The sequence below is a fragment of the Equus asinus genome, chromosome 20 (assembly GCF_041296235.1).
Source record: "Equus asinus isolate D_3611 breed Donkey chromosome 20, EquAss-T2T_v2, whole genome shotgun sequence".
Lineage (NCBI taxonomy): Eukaryota > Metazoa > Chordata > Mammalia > Perissodactyla > Equidae > Equus > Equus asinus.
The window spans coordinates 82460296-82485763 of NC_091809.1; the positions used below are offsets into that span (position 1 = coordinate 82460296).

Consider the following 25468-nt stretch of genomic DNA (forward strand, 5'->3'; position numbering starts at 1 on the left):
TGTTGTTGGTGGCTTAGGTCAGCCTTGGGTAAAATAGTCAGCACCAGGAAGTGTGGCCTTGGCTGGGGGCCAGCCGCAAGCGCACCACGTACCTCATCCTGCAGTGGGCCTGAGCCCTCATTCACACTTCCCAAAATGTGCTCTGCGGAGCCCTGGTTCCCTGCGATGGTAACGGGTCCCTGGAGGCCTGGGCCTACAAAATCAGGAAATGCTGGGTCTCGTAAGTCAGAACAGGACTTCTCAGGACCTTTAGTGTGTTGATGTGAATAAAGGATCCCCCACAGGTGGCACGGGTGCAGCCAGCCTTTACAGGCTTGTTTCAACATGCAAGTCCTTTGTCACTGAGCAGGGTCTGGGGCTGAGTCTGGAGAAAGCACTTTGGGAAGAGCTGGTTGGCAAACCCTCACTTTCGCGTTTTGCACGTGAAAGCCTTTAGCTAGAGCTTGTTTCTTGCCCTGGGCTGTTTTCCTCTTGAGAGAGGATCACAGGGAGTGTTTTTTTTAGCCCGAGGAAAGAATTGGTAATAATGGTGGCGTTTCAGGCATCAGGGGAAGTGGAAGGTGGAGATGTTTTTCTTCTTTCATCTACCCAGCGAAGCATCTCAGACATGGACTGTGTGCCAGGCGCTGAGCCAGCTTTTGGAAATGCCAAGACGTGTCTCACTAAGAAGCTTCCATTTCATTTCCCGTGCCCACTAAGGGTTTTTAAAGAAAGGCAAGTACAAGCCTTAAAAGGAAGAAGTGATTTGTAAATTGTTCTGGGTCTTCGTGGTGGGTGGGTGTGTGACACATTTAGTCAATTCAGGAGAGCCTGAGTCCCCCATCCTGAGGGGTGTGAATGAGCCTGTCTAGCAACAGTCACCTGGGCAGAGTGCAGATGCCATACGGGAGGGGGAGGTCGGGAGTGTGGGGAAGCCCAGGGGAGGGAGCCTGGTCTGGGGGCGGGGGAACTTGAGGAGGCTCTGAGGATGATCAGAGGTTACTATGGGGGTGGGCAGGCTCTGGCCAGCTGGAGAGGGCGTTCTGGGAAGTGCAACAACCGCAGCAAAGGTGTAGGGGTGGCAACAGGTGGGTTCCCTCTAAGGAGCCTGGGGTGAGGGGGACAGAGGGAAGAAAGAGAGGAGGGGGTGTCGTTGGGGATGGGGCTGGAGGAGCTGGCTGGGGCAGTCACCAGGATCCCGACACCAGCTGAGTGGGTGCCCACCTGACTGGGAGACCTTGAGGGCCAGACCATAACACATTCATCCCAGTATCCCAGCACCTGGCTGGTGCCCCGGAGGTTTGTGGACTGACCAGACTCTTCCGCCGCGAGACCTTGGACAAGTCCTTCCCCTCCCTGGACCTCGAGTTGCTCATGCTGATGGTCAGGCAAGGTCACCTGGCACGTCCCTTCTAGCTCAAAAGGGCTCTCAGGAGTTCTTGGCAGACATGCAGGGAAAGAGGCTCCCTGGGTGGGGGGCAGCCCATCCACTGGGGCGGAGGCGGGGCTGGCTCTGCTGATGGAGTTCGCTCCTTGTTCTCTCTTCCCTCAGCAGCTGGCTACTGAGCTCAGGAGAAGTACGCTGGTGTCTAAAGTTACTAAACCTCTGGGCCTCAATATCCTCATCTGTAAAATGGGAACAGTAGTTACTCCCACCATGGACCTTTGTGAAGATTCAATGAGGTCAAGTTTGTGAAAGCGTATAGTAAACTGACTTACCCCACAGACGTGTAATCCGTTCTTGTTGTTAATAACGTTTATTTGTCCAGTTTCCATAATCCCCCAGGCCTCTGGCCCACTCACCTCTTCCAGGAAGTGCTCCCTGGTGGCCGCTCCCCATTCTCAGGGCAGGCTTCTCCTCTGGGTACACTTTATCCAGGCCGAAGCTGTAGGAGCCCATGAATTATGTACAGGTTGCACACGCAGGCTGGGCCCGTTCTGTCTGCTGGGACCTGGGACCAGACGCTGCCTGCTCCCCAGCCGCATCCCGGAGGCCTGCAGAGTGTTGGGGCCTGGCCTCTGGCAAGGGTGGGAAGCACATGTCAGGAGCTCCCCCTCCCCAGCTTATCAGTCCGGCTCCCAGGCTGCGCCCAACAGGGCCTGCCCACCTACAGGGGACTCCACCCTGTGTCCCTGGGAAGCTGTGGGGATTAGGGATACTGGGCAGAACAAGACAGTCACCCCTCCAGCCCCTCCACTTTCCAGCTGGTGCCAGGAGGTGTCAGTCTGGGAAACTCAGATCTCTGGTGTGGATGTGCTCTATTTCAGCAGGGCCTGGGGCATCTGCTCTGGCGGTCCCACAGCCTGTCACACAGAGTGCTTGGTCAAAGCCACCCTGCCCAGGATCGGGGGTACGGAGACAGGGCTGTGCTATGGCCAGCATCCCTTCCTGCAGAGTTCTGAGGGTCCCTCTCAATGCCCTTGTTCCTGAGTGGCACCCAGATGGCATCCTGGCCCGGACAGGGCTGGGGTCGGGGCAGACAGCTGGGCTCAGCTGGCACCCAGAGGCATCACAGATGCTCCCTCTGCTTAGGCTGGCGTGGGGGCAGGGTGGGGGAAGGAGGATATAGTAGAGCAGGAACATAAACATAAGCAGTTTATTGAAAAAAGAGCTGGTAAATATAAACATCCATTCTCCCCTGTCTTAAAAAGGCCTGACACACTTGGCTTCCTGTCCCGGCTCTACCCCAGGCCTGTGCAACCTGGGATTTGTCACTTGGCCTCATCTGTAAAATGCTAATAAAAAGGCCAACTTCACAAAGCTAGTGTGAGGTGAAATCAAACCAGCAGGTGGGACGCCCAGTAGGTTGCCAGGCACATGGTAGGCCACCAATTTGCAGAGAGGATCTTGTTCCAGCCCAGAGCAAAGAAAATGGGATTTTAGGTAGGTACTTGATCCTCTCTAAGCAGGAAAGACACAATTTCCGTTCAGCTGCTTGAGATGGTCAGTGCAGCCCAGACATGGTCTCACACCTGTCACCCAGCAGAGGAGCCTCTGAGTCACCTGGGTTTGGGGCACTTCCCTCCAGGACCAGGCAAGACCAGGCAGCCCTGGGTGTGAGGCCTGACTGCACATCTGCCAGTGGCCTAGGCTGAGTCCCCAGTCTCTCTGTCCCTGTGAAAGGAGGTCATGGATACCCAACTCTCAGGGCCTGAGATTCAGATGAGCCATTGTCTGCAAAACTCTCCTGGAAAGAAGGAATCACAACTGATACATAGTGGGCACTTGAGGGGGTCTGGGGGAGGGTGGCCCGGGGTGCAGCCCAGTGGCTCAGGAAGGCGAGGCTGGGTTCTCCGTTCTGGTGACCAGCAGGCTGTGATGGACAGCCAAGTGGAGCCTCATTTGCTTTCCCTAACAGGGCAGCTGGTTCATTACTCCTGACGGGTGCCCCTGTGAACGCCCCAACTCGAGTCAGGGCCAGCCTTGTTTAGATCACGTGTGTGCTCAGCTGGCCAGCCTTGGGTGTGAGGCTGTGACCCACTGCCCCATCCCCTGACTCTCGGCTCATTCCTCTGGTGACCCTGTGGAGCAGCTACTGTGCGGGGACCGAGGGAGCGGGAGGCAGCCCTGCCCCAGGAACTATGGTTCCAGATGGGCAGAAAGGAGGAATTCAAAGAAGGATCAATGGAGGGACCTAGCCAGGGGCTGGGGGCAGTCAGTGCCCCCCAGCCTGGGAACAGTTCTGCCTGGCTCTGCCACCAATCCCCGGTCACCTTGAGCACCTGACCTTTCTCTCTCTGGGCCTCAGTTTTCCATCTCAGAGGGGACATTGGGAGAGGTGGTCCCAGGAAGCTGTGACCTAAAGCAAAGCAGTGTGAGGCAAGGGATGATCCCTGAAGCCAGCCAGGCCTGGGCTTCTCACCCCGGCTTCTCCTTGTCCCAGCCATGACCTTGGGCAGGTCGCCAGCCTCTCCAAGCCTGTCTGACAGGGATATGCTGGCCCTGCTGGCACAGACCAGACACTGACTGTGGGCACCCTGACCAGCAGTGGCTAGTGTTGGTGGGCCTCAGGGCAGCCTCGGCCTGTGCCCATTCCGTTCCCTGTTTTTCCTGCAGCGCCCACAAGTTCCCTAGGAGCTCTTGTCCCCAGGAGATCTGGGCCCGGGGGAGTGTTGCTGACCTCAGGGGTGAGTCCTACCACTCGTACCAGGGACCCCAGGGTCAGGATGGAGCTGGCCATCCTCTGCCCCTTCAGGGAAGGGGAGGGACACACACTAGACCCCAGCCTTGGGTCCTTGTCGGCATCTTGGAACCTTGATCCTCTAGAACCATGGAATCTTTCTATTCCCAAATCTTGGAAGCATTGGATCATGGAACCTTAGAATCTTGGTCTATGAAATCAAGGCTTTGGGAACCAGACTGGACTTGGAAGTGACCTTAGGGGGTCATCTGATCCAGACCTCCATTCAGCCCACACAGCCCCTCTGCAGACCCTGTGGCACTCCAGTGTCGGGGGGCTCACTCTGCAGCCCCTTCATCTGGGCCTCATGCTTTGGTCAGGTCACAAGGCCACCCACCCCATCCTTGTGGGGCTGGTTGTGCTGATGGGCATCTGGGGAGGAACCTGGCCCGCGCTCAGCTAAGAATAGAAGGCTTTGTGCGATTTAAGTAGCAGCCTAATCATATCAGGCCTCCCAGCCAGGCCCCAGGGAGCTTATTAAGCAGGATCTGGGGCTGCTGTGGGTCCTCCTGGTTGGAGGGAGAGGCGGGTGGAAGGTGATGGGGCAGCCTCGGCTTCCTCTTGTTTCCAGGCGGTGTTGATTTTACTTGTTCCATCAACTTGGGCTCACCTTCCCCTCCCTGCTCCGCCCTGGGGCTGGCTGGGGAGCATCAGCCAGTGTTCCTGGGGGAAATCTCTGGGAATAGTTCAAACAAACAAGTGAGAGGAACAAACAGATCAATGCAAATGGCTTTGTCTTCAAGGGGAGAGCTGATGATGGTGGTCATTTATTGAGTGCCTACTGTATGCCAGACCCTGGGCTCAACATTCTGTGCCCTTGCCTCATCTAATCCTCACTAGGGCGCTGTGTGGAGGTGTCCTTATCCCTACCATGCAGACGAGGATGCTGAGGCCCAGCTAGTACTTGGCAGAGCTGGGACTGGGACAAGGACTGTCTCACCACGTTCCTTCTGGGGGGCAGAGGATGCTGAGTTAGGGGAGAGGTGAGAGTCAGAATTCTTGGGGAGAGCTCTGGGTATAAAGGACTTTCTCGCTCAGTATGACAGATCATGCTTTGCCTTGGGTAGAGTCTGTCCCCTTTTGGCAGCCTGGAGACGGAGAAACAGTCCTGGGCTGGGAGGAGTTACGATCCCAGGTACAGGCACCTGTGTGTTGAGTGTCAGGAAGCCAAGCCCCCTTGGGTCTCAGATCCCCCGTCTGGCAGGTGGGCAGAGGCTGCCTGGGGCAGGACCACGAGACCGCAGCTCCAGGTCCCTGGTCTTTTCACTAGGGAGTGTCCTGGTCCCCTTCTCTGCAGGTCCCTGATCCTGCCACCTCCCCTGCCCCTCAGAGATTATTCCCAGTGTGAGATCTGGAAGGAATCCTGGGTCACCCTCTGTTTATACAGATGGGAAGACTGAGCCCCGGAAGGACAGGGACTGGCCGGAGGTCACACAGTAAGTAGGCCTGGGGGCACCTAGTAGGTGGTCAAGAAATCCCTTCTTCCTTCCTTCCTTCTGCCTCCCTCCGGGCACTGCTTTTGTGTGAAGACCTGCAGGGCCCGGGTGGGTGGGGGCGTGGAGTCAGCTGGGTCCCAGGAGGGAGGGAGGCAGGCAGGCAGGGCCAAGGCTGGAGCCACTCTCTAGTGCTCCAGACTCATCTATACTCGCCCAAATCCTGCCCCACTCAGATGCCCCCTCTTCTGTGAAGCCTTCCTGGACTTCCCTCACTATCCCCCCAATCCCCCTCTCTACCCCAGGCATCGGAATTGTTTTTCACTGTGGTAAAAAACATACAACCTAGATTTGCCATCTTAATCATTTTTAAGTGTACAGTTCAGTAGTTTTAACTATATTCACGTAACTGTATATTAACTGTATAACTATGTTGCACAACAGATTCCAGAACTTTTTCATCTTGCAAAACCGAAATTCTATACCCTTTGAACAACAACTTCCCATCCCCCCACCTCCCCGCCCCAGCTCCTGGCAACCACCCTTCGACTTTCTGTTTCTGTGAATTCGACTACTTTAGATATCTTACATATGTGAAATCACGCAGTCTTTGTCTTTCTGTGACTGGCTTATTTCATTTAGCACCATGTCCTCCGGGTTCATCCATGTTGTAGCAGGTGGCAAGATTTCCTTCTTTTTTTAAGGTTGAGTAATACTCCATTGTATGTGTAGACCACATTTTATTTATCCATTTGTTTGTCCATGGATACTTGAGTTGCTTTATATCTGCTCTTGTAAAGAAAGTGGGGTTTTGAATGGGCCTGGGTTGGATCCTGGCTTGCAGCATCACTTAAGCTCCAAGTCTGAGTCCTTTGTCACTTGCTTCTGTGCCCAATGGGGTTGCTGCAGGGATTAGAAATTGTTCGTGTAAAAACGCCTGGTGCACTGGGGCTGGGCCCGGTGGTGTAGTGGTTAAGTTCGCACACTCTGATTCAGTGGCCCGGGGTTCACCAGTTCGGATCCCGGGCACGGACCTACACACCAGTTATTGAGCCACGCTGTGGCAGGCGTCCCACATATAAAGTAGAGGAAGATGGGCACGGATGTTAGCTTGGGGCCAGTCTTCCTGAAAAATAAAAATAAAAATGCCTGGCACATAGCAAGCTCCCAGTGAGTAGGAGGTGGGATTCATTCTCATTATCCACATCCTTCTAGGGACAGATCCCTTTTGGGGTTTATAGGACTGAGGATTATGGGACCCACATACCCAAGCTCACCTCCACCCTGTCCACGAGGCCAGCTCAGCATCTGGTGAGTCTCAGAACAGTGGAGCTGGAGAGCACCTGGGCCCAGAGAGGGGCGGGGATTGGCCCAAGTTCACACAGTCAGTCAATGGCCAGGATTAAACCCAGGTCTCCAGCCTGGGGACCTTCCTGCTGCAGTCCCCAGGATCCACAGGGCTTGTCTTTAGAAGGGACTGGCTTTCCAGGGGCCTGGGTACAACCCTGCAGCATGCGGGGCTGGAGGAGGCAGGAGCAGGGAGAGGAGCATCTCAGAAGAATCCCTGTGCAGGGCAGAGGCAGGCAGCATCTGCCAGGCTCTCTGATCACCTTCTCCTCCCGGGGCTGTGGACAGTGGAGCCGCCCCAGCAACCAGGGGCCCGTGTCAGGCTCGTTTGCAGGTGCAGGCTTGCCTGAGGTCCTTGCCCGGCACCCGGGCTCACTCTCTGCTTTCACTCACTCTCATTCAGCTCTTCATTTGCTTATTCCTTCCCTCAGTCATTTATTCAGCAATCGCTCCCTACGGCCTGCTGAGGGCCTGGAGACCAATGAGACCTTAGAGGCAGTTAGCATTGCACAGTGAATAGTATGGATTCTGGGGCTAAACTGCTTGGGTTCAAATCCCGGCTGTGCCAGTTACTAGCCCTGTGACCCTGGACAAGTTGCTTAACCTCTCTGTGCCTGAGTTTCCTCTTCTCTAAAGGGGGGATAATGATGTTCCAGTTACTATTATTACATAACAAATCACCCTGAAACTAAGTGACTTTATATAAGTGACTTTATTGTTTTGGTTTCTATAGGTCAGGAATTTAAGATAGGCTTGGCTGAGTGGTTCTGGTTCAGGATCTTTCAGCCTGTGGTCACTGTCAGGTGGTGCTAGAAGGGCGAGGAGCTGGAGCCGCTGGAGGCTGGCCGGGCCTCCTGTAGTCTCAGGGCTTTGTGCCTTTCTGTGGGCTCGGCGGGCTCCCCCACCACTGAAGCCTCAGAGCAGTCAGATTGTCTACGTGGTGGCCCAGTGCTCCAGCAGGGGTGTTCCAGCCGAGGCAGAAGCTGCATCACATTTGATGACCTGGCCTTGGAAGTCTTGGCAGTGTCACTTCAGCCATTAGTCCCAAGTCCTCCCAGATTCCAGTGGGGGTAACATAGACCCTACCTTTCCGTGGAAGAGGATCAGAGTTACATTGTAAGAACAGCACGTGGGATGAAAGATACTGCTGCAGATGTCTTTGAGGTACAGTCTGCCACAGTTGGGAGGGTTAGATGAGTCAGAACATGGCAACTGTCTAGAACAGTGCCTAGGCATTATATATAAGTGGCAGCTATATATAGTCAAGGGTGGTTTTGACCATATGCACTTTACTCCCGCTGTGCTGACTTTGGGACCTGACTCTCACTACAGAAGCCAATTCACTGAACAGCAGCATTTCTCATTTGGGTACAGAGGGATCTATAGGAGTTCACCAAGCAAGGGCAAGTGGGCAGGCATCCCATGCAGAGGGAACCAGCTCTGTAAAGGTATAGAGCTGGAGAGTGCAGCCCTGGGGCAGGACTTCTGGGACCCACCCTGAGGGGAGGAGGGGGAGGCCAGGAAGGTGAATTGAGGCCAGGTGAGAAAAGCTTTGCGTATGGGGTTTGTTTGCTCCTGTAGGTCCCAGGGAGTCCTCAGCTGTTTCTCAGGCAGAGATATTAGGGAGGGGCTGGTGTGCCCTGATGGGGAGCCATTTCTGAGGTGGAATCAGCAGGACTTGCGGGGTCTGGGGCGAGGTCCAGGTCTGGGATGATGGGGCTCACACCCAGGCGTTTGCTGGTGCATTTGCATCAGTTTTGCATGTGATGTGCATACCCACCCTGGCCCGCTTCCCTCCCCTCCCTGTGTAGTGGGTACCTGAGACTTTTCTCTGCTCAGATTGGCTCTACTGCAGGGGAAGGTAGAAGCGGGGAGAGGGAGGTGCCTGCCATGGCAGAGGGGTCTAGAGGAGCCTGGCAGCCAACCCTGGGGCAGCTGGCAGGGCCGGAGAACACCCAGTGGCCTCCTCCACTGCCTCTAGCCGGTCTGCGGCCCCAGCACCCCTCATGGTCTCCCTGTGCAAAACCGCTCCCCACTCTGATTATAGCCTCATAGGGTCCAAATGGAACAGGGTTGTGCACCCAGCCCCCCTCACATCATAGATGGGGAAACTGAGGCCCAGTGACTTGTTCCAAATCCCACGGCGAGTCAGTAAAGGAGCGAGCCAGGGCCCTTCACGTGGCTGCAGCCAGGTGCAGTAGCTGTCAGGGCTGCCTCCGCCAACTGGGGGCGTGGTAGACTGGTACTCTTCAGGTGCAGAGCTCCTCTCTGCCGGACCCTCCACCCACCCTCTGAAGCCCCTGTTCCTCCTGAGGGAGCTCGTGGCTGGGAACATGATTTTAAGGGAAGGAAAGAAGGGCTTAGCAGCTGTGTGGCCCTGGGAAAGTCACCTGGTCTCTCTGAGCCTGATTTTCTCCTCTGCAGAAGGAGTGTGAGAACACCAAGCCCTGCATTGTCCTGAGCGTGAGATGAACTCACCAGGGCCAAGTTCTTATCGCTGCTGCTGATGCTGCATCTGGGAAAGGGAACCGCCAAGGATTACTGGAAGGGACATTTGAGCCATGATTTGGCGGCAGGGCAGGCCTAGGGCCAGGGCAGGGGAGGATCTTGATCCTTAAGGCTCTGAGCTGTGACTGGGCTGATGGAGCCCTCCCTCGCATGTGAGAAGGGACCGACAGGAAAGATTGCGGTGGGGTCCAGGCAGGATCCCCTCTGCGTGCAGCCTTCTCCCCCAGCACTGAGAGGGAGGGTGTGATGAGGGAGGGCTTCCTGGAGGAAGGATTTGTAGCAACTGAGAGAGAAGGAATGGCTGAGGCAGGCAAGGGCCCTCCAGGGCCTGGCATTCCCTGAGGGCCTGCGCTGTAGACATGAGAGTTGGCCCTGAGCCCTGGCCAAGCTGACCTTGACTCCTGGAGCCCATGACGCCCAGGGAGGCTCGTGCCCCGAGGGAGCAGTGGCCCAAGTCCATGCTGCTTCCAGGATGCTCTGTCCCCATGGGCCTGTCTGCAGATCTGCGTGTACCTCTGTGATCTTGGACCGTGTGCCCATGTGTGTTTGCTGGGTCTGTCTGTATTTTTGTATGTCTGCGCATATGCATTTGCAGGCCCTGTGTCCATATCTCCTTGTAAATGGCAGACGGGTTAGAATGTCTCTAAACGGCAACTAAGTGCTCATGTGTTGTAAGCCCTAAGAAGGGCATAGCAGAAACAGCCCTTGCCCTGGGAACTTGTGGGTGGGGGGAGATCCAGACCTCACCCCTAGGGCAAATTCAGCAGAAAGAGAAGTTCCCAGATTTGGGAAAACTCTCTGGGGCCCCCATGCACTGAGCTCGGGCTGGGTCAGATCAGACCTGGCCCTTCCCTTCTGGAGCCTGCACTTCTGAGCAGTGAGATGCGCAGCTGGACCCCAGCATGGCTGCTGAGCTGAGGGCTGCACTGGGCCCCTGAAAACAGGAACGGCATGCCTGAGTCTGCTGGGAGAGTCAAGGAAGGCTTCCTGCAAGAGGAGTTCGAGCAGAGGGAGACTTAAGGGATGTTTGGTGGGAGCTGAGGGGAGGGGGTGGAGAACAGAGCAGGGCTGGTGCTAGATGGGATTTGGGGGTCCGAGGAAGGGGAAGGTAGGGAGAGGGATTCTCAGGCCTGGAAGACTGCGAGAACAAGGTGCCTTGAGATGGGAAGAATGGGGAGGAGCAGGTTCAGGGGAATGTGATGAATCCCCATTTGGCCACTGTGGGTGTGAGGTTCCTGTGGGATGTCCAGGGCGGAATGATCAGGGGGTCGTTGCATACTCGGGCCTTGAGCTTGGTCCAGGCAGAGACAGACAGGGGTGGTGGGGTGGTGGATGATGTTGACCAAGGAGAGTGTGAAGGGCAAGGCAGGAAAAAGGGCTTAGGATCAAGGGCAGCAGCCTGTGGCCTGGGCAGGGAGAGGAGCCAGCCGGAGCTGGGGCGCGGGCCCAAGAGGGAGGAGGGAAACCGGAGCAGTCAGTGTCCTGGAAGCCAGGGAGGGAGGATGTTTCCAGAGTGAGGGCGAGGTCCACAGTGTCAGGGAGGACTGAAGACTGTCCAGGGGGCTTACTCACCTGGAGGTCAGGGTTGAACTTGGTGGCAACAGAGGGCCGTGGTTCAGCAGCGGGTGGGAGGGAGGAAGTAGAGACGTGAGTGTAGACAACTCTTTCAGGAGTTTGGGTGAGAAGGAAGGAAAGAAAGGGCATGCCAGCTGGAAAGGGGCGGAGGGGGACAAACTGGGTGAGACTCAGGCCTGTTGATTTCCTCCCGGAAGGAGCCTGCCAAGAGGAGACACGGGGCGGAGGAGCCAGACGCTCATCTGTGAACACCTGCTGTAGTCCTCCACTGCGACTGCCCGGGGAGGGCCCTGAGGGGATGGGTGTGGAGAGCGGGGGCAGAGGAGGTAGCATGGGGGCAGCCCTGAGTCCTGCCCTGAGCTCTGCCAGGCTCCAGGGCCTCAGTCCATGCTGGGTGTGGGGAGGATCGGGGGCCCTCGCCTGCGGAGACTTTTGACCTCCTAGGAGGCAGAAGCCCCACAAACTCTGAGCATCCTCATAAACCAGGTTCTGGGTCAGTGGTGGAAGCTCAGGGCTGGGTGGGGGTGGCTTCATAGACGCATCAAACAAGAAAGGCCTGGGAAGGTCAGGATGTGGATTCACTGCTTCCAAGGAGGCCCCGCCCAACCCCATCCTTGGGTCCAGCTCCCAGTTGGTGGGAAGTTCTTTCTCTGGGTCTAGCCTGAGTCTTTCCTGCTGTATGTTCCCTTCTGGTGAACTCGTTGTACCCCGCTTTGTGGAGGCAAGCCGATCAGCCGGCCACTTTGAGTGGCGGCCAATGTTTTTACAACTTGTTTTCATGAAGTTGGTTTGAAGTCTCCCTGCCTTCCTGGAATGTTAGACCCACCCTGATTCACAAGGATTGACCGAAACAGGGTCTGAGCCAACGAGAGGAATCCAAGGACTTAGTCATGCCCCTTGGATCCTCCACAGCTTCTCCTGCTTTCCTTCCAGTAAATGAAAAGAAAGAAAGAACGTTCGCCGTTCGCCGTTCGCCGTTCGCCGATGGCTGGGAGGAGACAGCGTCCGGGGATGTGAGCAGGCTCTGATGAGCTGGTGGGGACAGAGGGGTCAGTGCGCAGGCTTGGCGTCAGGCCGACCTCGGTTCGAGTCCCTGCTCCGCTTCCTGCCGCGTGGGGGTCGGCAACAACTCTAAGGCTCTGAGCCTCAGTTTCCTTCTCTCTGAAATGGGAAATGAATGACACCACCTCGTAGGTTGGGTATCTAGAAGCAGACCCTGAGACAGAGATTCCTGTCAGAGGAAGTTCTCCAGAAAAAAATCTAAGGGAATAGGGCAAGTAGAACCAGAAGCAGAAGGAGGAGGGCGACTTGAAGCCAAGCCCCTTGGTCTGCAGAGGCGCTCTGGGGACGCGGGGCTGGAACGGACTGTGGGGGCAGGGCTGCTGGAGAGGTTACACCTCTGCCCAGCAGGTCGCTGGCAGAGGGGTCCTGGGGGATGGCTGTGCCCACAGGCAAAGGGATTTGGCAGCCTGAGGGTACTCGCCCCGCACCTGCACAGGTGTTGGCTGGGACCACACAACCCTGTATGCCCCGGAATGGGAAGGGTCCAGAGGTTGTGGCTGGAGCACGACAGAGGCCTTGTCCTGAGGATTAGCATGCAGATTAGAGGGTAAAGCGCACACGTGCAGATTATGCAGAGCCTGTGCAGGGAGCACCGATACGTGACAGCTCTTCTCCCTGTTAGAAAGGGAGGTGCAGAATGGGTGCCCTTGGGTGGTGTGGTCAGCAAGAGGCAGGACCTTCTGGGAGCTGTCCTGTGCCCCCAGCCCAGGTGCTGGCTCACTCTCAGCCCCCGGAGGCAGCATCCTGAAGAGCTCCCCAGCCCCCAGGCTTCTCCCACACCTCTTGGCTTCTGGAAACCTCTCCAACCCCTGTATCAGCTCTGCTCTGGCCCCCAGCCCCTGCTGATTCGGAACCTGAACTAACCTCCCAGTGGGCAGGATGAACTGAGCCGGGTACCAGAGTCGTCAGTCACTGCCATTTAGTCATTAGCTCAGCTGGCAACCATTATTAAGCACCTACTGTGTAAGGGGCTCTGAGCTTAGACCGGCAGGGTCCTGCTCTTACTGGGCTTCATGCCTGGTGCACTGCAAGGCCACACCCCATCCCGAGCCCTGGGGAACCCGCAGACTCATGGGTGAAGGTAGACATAGGGTGGTGGCCCCAGAGGGGAAAATGGTCTGAAATGTATAGGGCCTGCCCTGCCCAGGAGCAGGTGGGGAGCTGCCACCCTGGGGGGTGGGTGCAGGGAAACAAGCTTGCTCGCTCCCAGGTGTTGCTGCCTGCGGTGGGTCCGGCACTGGGCTAGGCTGGGAGACGGCTTTGATCCACAAACAAGGCCTTCCCTCGCCCTCCCCCGGCTCCTGCCTCCTTTGTTCACATGCACTGGTGGTGTCTGTCTACACCCTTAGACCATGGGCTCTTTCAGCAGGAGCCCCATCTGTCTGCCGGGGCCTTGGGACCTCTTCTGGCACACAGGAGAGTTCAGAAAATGTGTGTTGGTAACTGGATTTATGAGTGTCTAGACTGGCTTGGGAGTCAGATGAGTATGAATCCTGGTTCTGCCATTTTGCCTAGCTGTGCCCTTGAGCAAGGGACCCAAACCCCCTTGAGCCTCTGTTCTGCCATCTGTAGAATGTACTGCAGTGGTAGCTAAAGGAGTGAGTGGAAGAACAGACAGAGAATGTTGGCTTCATATGGGGCTATGGCCAGCCCTCGGGAAATGGTGGGCAGCACCATAGTGGATGGACTCGGCATGCACCAGGTGGAGTAGGAAACACAAGAGAGGTAGGGTTAGGCCCCCCTCACATCATTCAGCACTTTACAGTTTACAAAGCCCTGTCATGTCCCGCTCACTGGATTCTCCCAGTCATCCCACGAGGCAGTCTGAGCTGGTTGCAGTGTCCCCATCTGGCACCTGAGGACGCTGACTTGCCTTTTAAGCCAGGGCCGGGACTCGATCTCCTGGCCCTCGGTCTCGTGCTCTCCTCGACGCTCCTGTGCTCTGGCAGCTCTGTGAAAGATGCTAGGAAGGGCGGTGGGCAGGGAATGTGAGGATTGGTCAGATGTCTGGTGGCCTTAGCCCAAAGGGGGTCACTGTGACCAGCAGGCTCAGAGTGAGGGGGCAGGGGGCGTGGGTAGAGGTGGACTGAGTAGGGGTGCAGAGGAGGAGGAAACCAGTTGTAGGAGCCACAGGTCATTAGGTCCATTCACTCAGCCTAATGGCTGGGGGCTGCCAGCCTCCTGGGCCAGAGGCTGCTGGGCCCTCCCATCCAGGTCCCCTCAGAGATGCTGCTGGGGTACAAGGGACTCCAAGAGCACCGGGTCTGTGGGGGTCTGTGGGAGTCAAGTCGTGGTCACTGCCCTTGAGGGCATTCAAGCCGGCTCTGGAAATCAGGCCCACAGCTAAGCTTCAGTGTAGAACACTTTCTAAAAGGCAGCCTCTGGGGAAGCCAGAGGGCCTGGCAGCCCTGCTGATGCTCAGTGAGGTGAAGTGACCAGCACAGGTGGCCGGCGCCCCACAAAAGTGAGAGCTGGTGGGCAGGGAGTGGACAGGCAGGCCCCGCCTCAAATTTGCAGGGCCCAGGACAGAAATACAAATAGAGGCCTTTTATCTTTGTCAGATATCTGAAGATTATAACACAAACCCAGAAACTATTAAGTAAAATGGTTTGCTTTTCCCATCTTGACAAATGTATCTTTATAATGTAAATTGAAATATACATGTAAAGTTACGGTTTTATATGAATGAAAGTGACAAGATATCAAGGAAGACAATTTAATTATTATGACACATCTGTTTTCTTGGTGTTTTCTTGTTGGGCTGGTGATGTTCAGATGAGTAGTAAGACTTATTCATACATTATTGTTGATTTTATAAAATATTTTATTGTCTTCATTTCAGCAAGATCATTATAATTATATTGTTATAGTCAAGATTTCCACATCATCTGAAAATTGTGTATTGATGGTAATAATCTAAAGGATCAAACTAAGATGCCATTGTATTTAAAGTGCATAGAATTTGAATATATTTCCATCAAAATTGTAAATTAAATGTGTGGAAAAGAAAATTTATATTTTCAAAAATTGTTTTTATTCCTTGAAATTATCTGTGGGAGTTGAAACTATACACATCATAATTAATGAATATCAGATTTTTAAAATAAAATTATTTCAATAGAGATGAAATATTCAAATTTTTGGAGACTGTATAAAAATGAAACTATTCACAGTTCCAGTATTTAATGTACATCCAGCTCCAGTATCAAGAATTAGTATCACACTTCATGCTACATTAGTTTGAATAATGTGAATTATTAAATACTGTAGGATGTTCCTGAGCCGCCATGTGCATTTATTGTGAATACCACGCTAATTCATGAGGAGTACTTTTAGAACCACAGATTGGAACAGGGAGAAAAGCCAAGAAAAAGAGGATGCTCAGCATTACTGGGAAGCGGATACTTGGTTATGCAAGAAGCTGTTGCGTGTTGCACTCTGAAAGGATGTGATGAGTTTAATTTGTCTGCCCCCTCCCCCCGCAAACGTTCTCGCCCACCGCCCCTCCCCCCCCAGTAGCGTCGCCCCCCCCCCCCCCCCCAACTCCGGACAGAATCACCTTTTGTTCTTCAAGCCCAAGAAATGGAGAAGAGTTTCGCTGGGGCCTGAGTGGTGTTAGGGGAGCGGCATTAGGCTTGCAGGTCCCCTGGATGTCGTGGGACAGGGGCTCCTGTAGGTTCTCTGATAGGTGTATTGTGAGCGTGTGTTGTGATGTGTGGGGCTCAGAGCAGGGGCGCTGCTTCCCTGCACCTAAGGGTGATTCAGGGGTGGGTCTTCTTGCCAATGAGATCTCTGTCGTACCGCTAACAACAGATGGATGATGGAGCTTCTGCTGTGGCTGGAGTTTAAATCTGGGATCTGCATTCACTCATTCACTCCATTCGTATGTACATTTGTTCATTTATTTAGAACCTGTATTCACTTCCTCCAGTCCCTCATTTTATTGTAGAATGTGCGGCCATAGCAGTCTTGTAGTGCAGCCCCATGATCTTACAGATGAGAGAGTTGAGGCTCAGAGAAGGGCACTCATTTGCCTGAGATCACACAGCAGAGAAGCCCGCTGGCCGGTTCACAGTGCAGAGGATGGGTGTCATGACTGAGTTTCAGGTAAAATCTGAAGAGGTGTTGCTGTGTCCCAATCAGCTTCCCTTCCTTCCTCAGACTCTGCTGCCCCAGGCACCTGCCATAGGGCTCTGGGGAGATCCTGCAGGGGTTTCTGCTCGAACAGCCACTTCCTGTTTGGGGCCAAGCACTTCCTTCAAGTGACTCACAGGCTCCCACTGGCCGCATGCTGGGAAGCCAAGGTGGGGGTTGAGACGGGCCTGGGCCCTGTCACCTTCTGCCTGCGACCCCAGCTGGGTGACCTTGAGACGGAGCAGTGCCACAGACTGGAGGTAGGAGAGGGAGATGGAAGGAGGATGCCGGACTGTCCTCACCCAGCCTGATGGGCGGGGCTCTGCGAGAGCTGGGACCCCGGCCAGGTGGCCACCGGGGCCTCCACATCCAGCCATTCCCACATCCGCTTTCCAGGGTGGCTGCTGCCGAGATGGGGCCGACAGCAGAGCTGGGACCCCTCAGGGAGAATTTGTGATACTTTCTTTTCCTTAGAGAAGGACAGTGAGGTGTGACGGAAAGAGCACTAGGCTGGGAGTCATGAACTTGGATTTCTGACACCAACTTTCTCATGAACTGGTCAGCTCTCCACCCCTTTCTGGGCCTCAATATTCGTGCCCAGAGCAGGGCTTTCTGGCTGTGACATTTTGGGGCAGCTTTGGGATCGAAGGATTTACATTAGGAGATTTGGGTTTAAGTCCTGGCTCTACCATCTTGCTGGATGTGTCCACCTCTCAGAGCCTCCATTTTTAAATTTGAAATAGTAATAATGGGGGGCCGACCCCGTGGCCGAGTGGTTAAGTTCTCGCGCCCCGCTTCAGTGGCCCAGGGTTTTGCCGGTTTGGATCCTGGGCGCAGACATGGCACTGCTCATCGTGCCACAACTAGAAGGACCCACAACTAAAAGCTTATACAACTAGGTGCCTGGGGGCTTTGGGGAGAAAAAGAAAAAATTAAATCTTTAGAAAAAAAAGGTTAAAAAAAAAGATATAATAATAATCACTTCAAGCGTTTTACATAATGTAATCTTCACATCAACCCTGTAGGGCAGGTTGTATTATTATTATTATTATTTTATATATAAAGAGCTTGAGGCACAGAGAGGTTAAGTAACTTGTCCAAGGTCACACAGTAAGAGCCAAGATTCTAACTTGGGCACTTTGACTCCAGCACCCATGCTGTTAACAGCTATGTTTTTGCTGCTCAAATTGTGGTCCTTAGACCTGCAGCATCAGCATCAACTGGGAGCTTGTCAGAAACAGAGGATCTCAGGCCCTAGCCTAGACCTACCAAGTGAGACTGCACTTTAACCAGACCTCCAGTTGATTGGTTTGCACACTGAAGCTGGAGAAGCCCTGCTCTGTTTATCTTCGCTCTCTCACTGAGGCCCCAGGATCACTGTGGGAGGTGAAAGAAGTAGGGTTTTTTGTAAGCTGTAAAGTGCAGTGTATTCAGGGCGCTATGAGAAACCCGGGGACTGCAGGTGGAGGGAGGCAGGGCTTGGGGTGCCCTAGGGATCCATCGCTCAGTAACTGGATGTCATTTCCAAGCTGTCTCTGAGCCCAGCCCCGTCCGCCTCCAGTGAGGCTGAGTCTTGGCTCTGTGTTTCTGGCTGGTGTGTGGCTCCAGGGCCCACTGGGTTGGAGAGAGTTCTCGTGTTGGCATGGGCTTGGGCTGGGCACCAGGGCTGAGCCACTGCTGCCCTGGGTCTGCAGGGCACCAGGGGGCCTGGGTCCCAGCCCTGGCTCTGCCTCTAACTCTCTGGCCCCTGACCCCGCCAGCCTCAGTGTCCCCTAGAAGGCAATGTGGCAGCATCCTCTGAAGCCTGCAGTGCTGACCCAGAGCCCCTCCCCTCCTCCCCTCTCCCCATGGCCTGTGGTGCCATCTCTCCCCCCAGTTCCAGGGCAGGAGGGCTGCCCTGCTGGCTATAGGAGCTGGTGATGGGGGAGGCGGTGCATGAGTCAGAAGTCAGCCATATAATTGCGGTGCCCCAGATCCCGCCTCCAGCCCACCGGCCCTCCCTCCGCGGCTGCTTTGGAAGAACAGCTGGTTTGGCGGCTACCTCCAGAGAAGCAGGTCCCTGGACAGCACGAAGGGGCCTCTGCCCCCCAGGAGCCAGGCGCAGCCCCAGGTTTCACCCCAGGGGGGCTAGGCCTTGGGTCACGTTTCTGTGGGTCCTGGAGGGGACAAGAATGGTTCAGGGAGCAGGTCATACTGGTTTGGGATGGGGCTGTTTGTGGGCAGCGTATATGGAGGTGGGATTGCGTGTGCGGGGTCTCATGGCCCACCGCTGGATCACCTGTGTCGGCTTGGCTTGCCCGCCAGCTTGGTAGCTTCTCCAGGGCTGAGACTAGGTGTGAGCCAGCCCTGGGCCCACACCCAGCACGGGGTGGGCACTCACTAAGGGTCAGGTGGGAGGTGAGAAGGCAGGTGAACTGATGAGTGATCTGACTGGGTTTGTCCCCTTGTCCCCTCAGCTGGCCCAGTGAAGTGACATCACCACCTCCGTGGACCCCTAGGAGCCCAGCTCACAGCCACTGGTACCTTCTTCCAGATAAAGAAAAAAGGTAGGAAGTCGGGGGAGAAAGAAGTTAGAGACAAGCTACAGAGAGCAGCCCACTGGGTTCTAAAACAGTGTCTGCCTCTCCCATGGGGGCAGCACTCCACAGTTTACCAAGAAAGGCGGGAGGAACAGGGATTATTGGCCCATTTTATAGGCAAGAACAAACTGAGGCTCTGCGTGGGTGGTCTCTGGCTTACTCCAGTGCATCTGACACCTGTCCGAGCCCTTGGCACGTATTCACTCACATAATCCTCACGACATGAGGTCAGGGCCGTCACCACTCACTTTATAGATCAGGCCACTAAGGTCTAGAGGCGTTGAGGAACCTGCTCGGTTAGTAGGTGGTTAACCTGCTCAGTTAGTAGGTGGTTGATCTGGGTTCCAAACCCGGGCAGGCTGGCTCTCATTGCCCATTCTCATCCCTCTGATTTACTGCCTCTTAGAGCCAAGTATTAAACTAAGTTTCCTTGACTTCCAATTGGGGGTTCAATAGGCCCCCATTTCCAGGGGAGATGGGTATTTTAAAAGAGAATCCTAGAGAAAGTGATGCTTTAGCCAAAGGAATGAACAGCAAAGAGTGGAATGGGAGGCCTTGAAGCACGGAATTGGCATGAACCTTCAAGATGTGCTGGGCCAGCCAACTCCTGGGACTTCCTTCCTCAGCATTCCAGCAAGGCTGGTTTTCTTTGGTTACCAAAGGGAAACCTGGAAATTTGGAAGAGGGGAAGAAGAGCTCTGGCCCCGGGCTCTCAGCCTTGCCTGGAAGGAGAGCGGCTGGCTGCCTGGAACACTGTGGTGAAGGGAGCTGTAACTGATGGAGAAAATCAGCATTCTGTGCTAGATCTGAGGTCGTCTGCGGCTAGACCTGGAACAGAAGGGTGCAAAGATATCAGAGGTTTAAGAAAAAATTGTGGGAGAAAATACTTCATTGAGACTTTTTTTAGTAGCTTAATTTTTCCCGTAAATAGGGAAAAAGCTCGTTATTATTCAGAGGCAGAACTGGGACCAGGCTGTGAAGTGGCTCTCCAGTCGTGTGGTTTCCGAGGCTCTGATCGGTTCCTTCTTGCCTTCCTTTGTACACTTAACCAGCTTTTCTGAGTGACAGATAAATGGGCCTCTCCTTGGTGCTGGCCCGGGGCAGGGACGCAGGTCCCTTGCACGGTGACTCCTCTCGTGGGACGGGGCCAGGGGTGTCTCGTGTCCCCCTCACCCAGTGCAGGGCCCCGGACGCTGGCTCTTCAGCAAAGCTTGGCAGAATGGATCAGACGTCTCCGCCTGGGGAAGCGCTCAGCCTGGTGGCAAGACAGCCGCGGAAGCGGGTAATTACTGTGCACAGAGGCCTATGATCATGTCTCAAGAGCTCCGCCAGATGCTGTGAGCACAAAGGGAGGAGGCAGTGGGCTTCCGTGGGGGTCAGAACAAGCTTCGCACAGGGTCCATTTGTTCAGACGGATGGGGTTTGGATGGGGGTGGGGTGGGGCTTCCCTGGCAGAGGGCCCGGCAGGGGCAAAGGCGTTGAGGGGGGACGTGTGTGGAGCACAGCAGTGTAAGGAGGGGCAGGGGGAGGCGAGGCCAGGCAGGTAGGTCTGAGTGGAGGGGAGCAAGAGAAACATTCCCTAAATGGTAGGACTTGCTCTCTTCCCACCCTCGGGGCCTGCTTGGGAAGACTGTTTGTATAATAACTCCACTATTTTACATAAATAAATAAAATAAATCATTGCTTCCATTCCCTCAGGGGGCAGAAACTGGGCAGAGACAAGTTTGCTCAATGCAAGTCTCTGCCAGACTCGGCTTCCTCCTTCTCCTCCTCCTGTTCAGGCGGCCCCCCTTTCCTGGAATGCAGGCAGAGGCATTGGAAAAAGCCAGCTTGGTCCCTGGGACTGAATCACTGGGCTCCTGGGAGGAGCTGGGGCGTCACCCGAGGGTGAGAAGATGGTGAAAGTGCCCCCCTCGCCAGGCCCCAGGGCTGGTGCTTGAGGCCCAGCCAGAGGCCCCTGGGGACATTTGCTCACTCTGCCTGCTCCAGGGAGAACCTGTCTGTTCCAGTCGGGGAGAGGGTGGCAGAGGAAAGGCCACTCCTTTCAGGAGGGCCCTCCTACAGTCCTGGCTTAAAGAGGGAACCGCTTGGCTTTCCAGGGAAGGAGGGGCCCGTCACAGGGAGTATGCAAGCCTATGCAGGCTGCTCTGCTGAGGAACCACCACTAGGAGCTGTGCAGGAAGGGAGGCCGGATGGAATGGCTTCAGGTCTTTCCTGGTGCTGACAGTTGATGACTGGGGATAGTTGTAAGATCCAGGGGTAGTTCTAAGGTCCCTGCTGGATGGTGCCAGGATTCCACGATTGTATGCGTCTTGGGTGAGGTGCTTCCAAGACTCTGGTTCAGTGTGCAGCTGGAGGTCTTGAGTTTTGAGATGCTCTGCTCTCTGGACAAGGCCAGGGCACTCCTGGCGACTCCTCTGCCCAAGCTCGTAGCCCTGACTTGGGGAAGAGAGGTCCTTTCTGTGTCAAGAAAACCCAGGGCTCCTGGGCAGAGTCCTAAGCCTGGCTCCTGTCCAGTCTTTAGCCCCAAACTCGTCCAAACAGGCGAGTCTGTCCCCTGAGGCCCTTAACCGAGCGTGCACCTCCGCAGACCTATCCTGACCACTGCCGGCCTCGCCCCCCTGTCCGTCCATGAAATGGGGCTCTGCTGCTCACCTGCAGAGCTGGCCAGACGCCCCAGTGAGCCGACGTGGGGAGGGTCCTGTACACTGCAAAGCACCGTGCGTGTTATCGTTGTAGTTGTAGCTGCTGTGGCTGTGATGAAGTTGTCTCCTTGAAAGCAAAGACCGTGTCTGATTCTCTGTGGCTCTCTCGGCTCCCAGCAGTGCCTGGCACATAGTGGAGCCTTCGTGAACATTTACCAAAAGAGCTCAAGGGCCTACGCTATGGGACAGATGGCACCGGAGGCCACAGTGTGGAGGAAGCCTCCCTTCCCTGGGGAGAAGCAGGGAGCACTTCCTACGGGAGGGCAGCGGGGAGGGGCAGAACTGGTGGAGCGAGCCCGCGGGCGATGTGGCCTGCTCCCCAGAGGAAGGGCAATCAGAGGTCTCTTGGGACAGAAGTGTTGGGTAAACAGGAGGCCCCGGCATCACCATGGAAAGAGATTAAGGACCCTGATTATGGCATGATTGATTCTTTGAGGGCTCCTGCTGAGCCCCAGCCTCAGCCATGAATGATTCTGTTCCCCAAAGAATGAGCAGGCACGACAGGGGGATGGCGGAGGCTGGCCACTTTGTCTTTTTACCTCCAAGCCCTCCCTCCTGGCATCTTCTCTCCCAGCCTCTCCCCGCTGGCAGCTGCCTCAGTGACAGACTTCCTTCCTGTCCTGCGTCTGTCTACCACCTATGCTCATTGCATTCGAATCTAGGGTTTTCTCTGAGGCCCAGAGAAGTGGAGTGACTGGCTCAGGGTCACACAGTGGGATGATGGGGGCCCAGATCTCTCAGTTCAAGCCATCTGATGAGGCCTGTGCCTCAGGAAATGTGGTAAATCCGAGCATCCTCAACAGCTAAGTGCAGGAGGCTGTGCTGGAGGGCGGCGGGGCGGGCCTTGGGATTAGGTAGTCCCGGGAGTGGGAAGTCCCGTTATCAGCCCTGTGGTGTGTCCGTCTGTGTGTCCTCCCCCCAGGTTGGCTTTTTGGGGAAACAGCCCAGCTGGTGAGCTGCCTAGGGGTGCCCTGCTGCCCCCGGGCCCCCAGAGGCCGGGAACGCTCCTGTGGGCAGCAGACCCCATCCTCACCACCAGGTGGGATCTGCATGGGGCTTAACCTGATGACTGGAGCCCTCAGCCCTGGGAGAGGCCCTGCTCACGCCTCCGGCCACCAGGCTTTCCCTGTGCTGTCCCCTCCCCTAGAACGCCCTTCTTTCTGCCTTGTGTGCTACAAATCCTCCCTTATTTCAGAGTGCCGCTCAGATCCCGCCCTGTCTGGAAGCTGACACACAGTCATCAGTGCTGGGACCCCAGGAAGCACAGGAGCTGTGGGACCTGGAGGAGACCGTGGCCCAGGCAGGGAGGGCTTGCTGGAGGAGGGGCTGCTGAGCTGAGACGGGGGGTTTCCAGGCTCAAGCAGGGGCAGAGGCCTGAGGGGCACGGGCGCACCCACACTGGGAGCAGGGGATGGCAAGGCCGTGAGGAAGGACCACAGGGCGGCCCTGGTCTCACTCCAAGGCCGTGTTCTCCGAGCACTGTGGTGAGGCGTCCTCGTGGCCGTCTGCCTTTGACACTTTGGGGTTTGTTCTGAGTCTGGCGTCATCACTGTGAGTTATCCAGGCCGTGACTCCCAGTACCTTGGTCCCTGTCAAAGATGGTAGAGGCCGCTGGGCAGGGACAGAGCCCTGGCCCAGGGCTCAGGTGACCAGGCCTCTAACCTTGTCCAGGCCTTCCGGCAGCTTTCGTCCTGGTTCTGCTGCTCCAGCCAGCAGCAGGCTCGGGGCTCCTGGCCATTAGTCCTGGGAATGGAGGGGCTGTTCCCCTGAGACCAGGCAAGACTCTGGGATCTGTCCTTCTGTCCTCCCTGAGCAGCGCCCTCTCTGCTTTCCTGCTCAGATGAGGAGGGAGCAGGTGGTTAAAGGGTTTTAGAAGCTGAGTGCTAGAAAGGCCCTTGGAGATCCTACAGTGGTGTTCAGACCCTCCCACCATACGGACAGGAATGCCAGGACCAGAGGCTGTGGCTGTCCCCTCGCCTGCTGGGGGCTGGGCTGGGCTGGGCTGGAGGCCCAGAGAGGGCAGCCATGGCAAAGGAGAAGGGGAGCCGTTCCTCCTCCACATGGTGCCCTGTCTCCTTCCCAGGGGCCCTGGCAGGTCAGGTCCCTGCCCCCCAGCCCTGCACCCATCGGGCTTTCCCTTTTCCTCCTGCGTTCCTGGCTCCACTAACTGCCCATGTACCTCTAGTGCCAACCAAAATATTGAGCTTGGCCCTTTGAGGAGCAGTTTGCAGTGACACAGATGCTGTGGCTGGCATAGACAGGGAAGGCGGCTCTCCCTCTGGGGCTGGTCCCTCACAAAGGCCGGGCATTAGGTTCACAGCCCTGGGTTCAAATCCTCCCTCTTCCACTATTAGCTCTTTGGCCTTGGGCGAATCACTTATCTAACCGTGTACCTATCTATCCATCAATATAGATATTTAAATACATGTATTTAATTAATAGACTTTATGTTTTTTGGGGATAGTTTTAGGTTTACAGCAAAATTGATGAGAAAGTACAGCATTCCTGCATCCTCTCCCTCCCCGACCCCATATTGCCTACCATTAGCGTCTTACATTAGGTCTGTACACTTGATAGACTTGATGAGCTAACCTTGATACGACATTATTAACTTCAGTCCATAGTTTAATTGGGGTTTACTCTTTGTGTTGGGTAGTCTGTGGGTTTAGGCAAATATATAATGACTTGTGTCCGTCATTACAGTGTCATGCAGAATGGTTTCACTGCCCTAGAAATCGCCTGTGCTCCCCCGCAACCCTGGCAACTACTGATCTTACTGCGTCCAGGGTTTTGCCTTTCCCCGAATGTCGTGTGGCTGGAATCATGCAGTACACTGCCTTTTCAGAGTGGCTTCTGTCACGTAGCAGTACGCTTCCAAGGTTCCTCCACATCATTTTGTGGCTTGATAGCTCATTTCTTTTTATCGCTGAGTAATTTTCCGTTGTCTGGGTGGACCGTGGTTTGTTCATCCGTTCACCTGGGGCCCATATTCTACACTGTAAAAGAAGCCTGTGGAGCTCTCCTTTGGAAGGCTGTCATGAGGAGATGACACAGATGCATTGCTCCGCATGGTGCCTGACAGGCCCCCATACCACCGTCTGTAACTGCCTTCTTTCACTTAGCATAGTGTTTTCAAGACTCATTCATGCTGTAGCATGTTTCAATGTCTTATTCCTTTTTATTGCAGACTTGGGCCCTTTTATGAGTCACCTCATCTAGTCCCCATTTCTCAGATGGATAAAAGTAAGGCTCAGAGAGAGCTATTGACCTGTCCAAGGTCACACAGCAAGTCAGGCTGAAACCTAGGCACTGACACCTGTCGGAAACTCCTACTCTCAGGAAAGAGAGTGGGCTAGGGGTCAGAGGCAGTGGGGTCTGGGGACAGTGAGAGCCTGGCAGTCATGAGAGGGAGGAGGAGCAGACAAGTGGGCCAGGCATGTTCCCAGGATGTTGGGATAGGAGCAGATCCTGGAGGTGAGGGCTCACCCATCATCCTGCTCCTGCTCCCTAGTGGACCCTTGCTCCATCCCAGGCCTGCCTCCTGGAAGGCCCTTCCCTGTGCCAACAGAAGGCTGTGGACGTTCAGGGCAGGGACCAGGGATTCAGACGGAAAATGGGACTTTGGGCTGAGGGGCACCCTCGAGCATCAGGCTCAGAGGCAAGGGCTTTCTCTTGTCCCAGGGCCAGCAGTAGCTCTGGGCAGGGGATTTCTTGGGAACTTGGCTGATATCAGCAGCCCTGGGAGGTGGCTGGGAGGAACCTATAGGTCCTAAGTAATGCCGTTAGCCCTGGCAGGAAGGAGGGCTGGGCAGGGAGGGGGGGGGAGTCTGGTCTCTGGGAGCTTATCTGACAGCTTGGTGTCTGAGCAGCACATCTCTGTTAGCAGGACGTCCAGGCCTCCTCAGAAGTATAGTCCAGGGAGCCCCTGGGGGCTGCCTCCTCTTGCTGTGCTAAATGCTGGCCAC

The 25468-nt window shown here is 55.4% G+C and overlaps 1 protein-coding gene across 12 annotated transcripts in view; it reads left to right on the forward strand.

Moving 5' to 3' along the window:
• The window catches only part of GDPD5 (glycerophosphodiester phosphodiesterase domain containing 5), an 85968-nt gene that overhangs the window by 15225 nt on the left and 45275 nt on the right, over window positions 1-25468 (forward strand). For 6 of the 12 annotated variants that reach the window (XM_070490683.1, XM_044752330.2, XM_044752331.2 and 3 more), the window contains exon 2: window positions 18676-18765. The exons of 2 other annotated variants lie outside the window; for them this stretch is intronic. The gene's annotated coding sequence lies outside the window, so the exon portion shown is untranslated. Of the gene's footprint in view, window positions 1-16364; window positions 16480-18675; window positions 18766-19451; window positions 20081-25468 lie in introns of those variants that run through there. 4 more of the 12 variants (XM_070490679.1, XM_070490680.1, XM_044752329.2 and 1 more) reach the window with 4 other exon arrangements.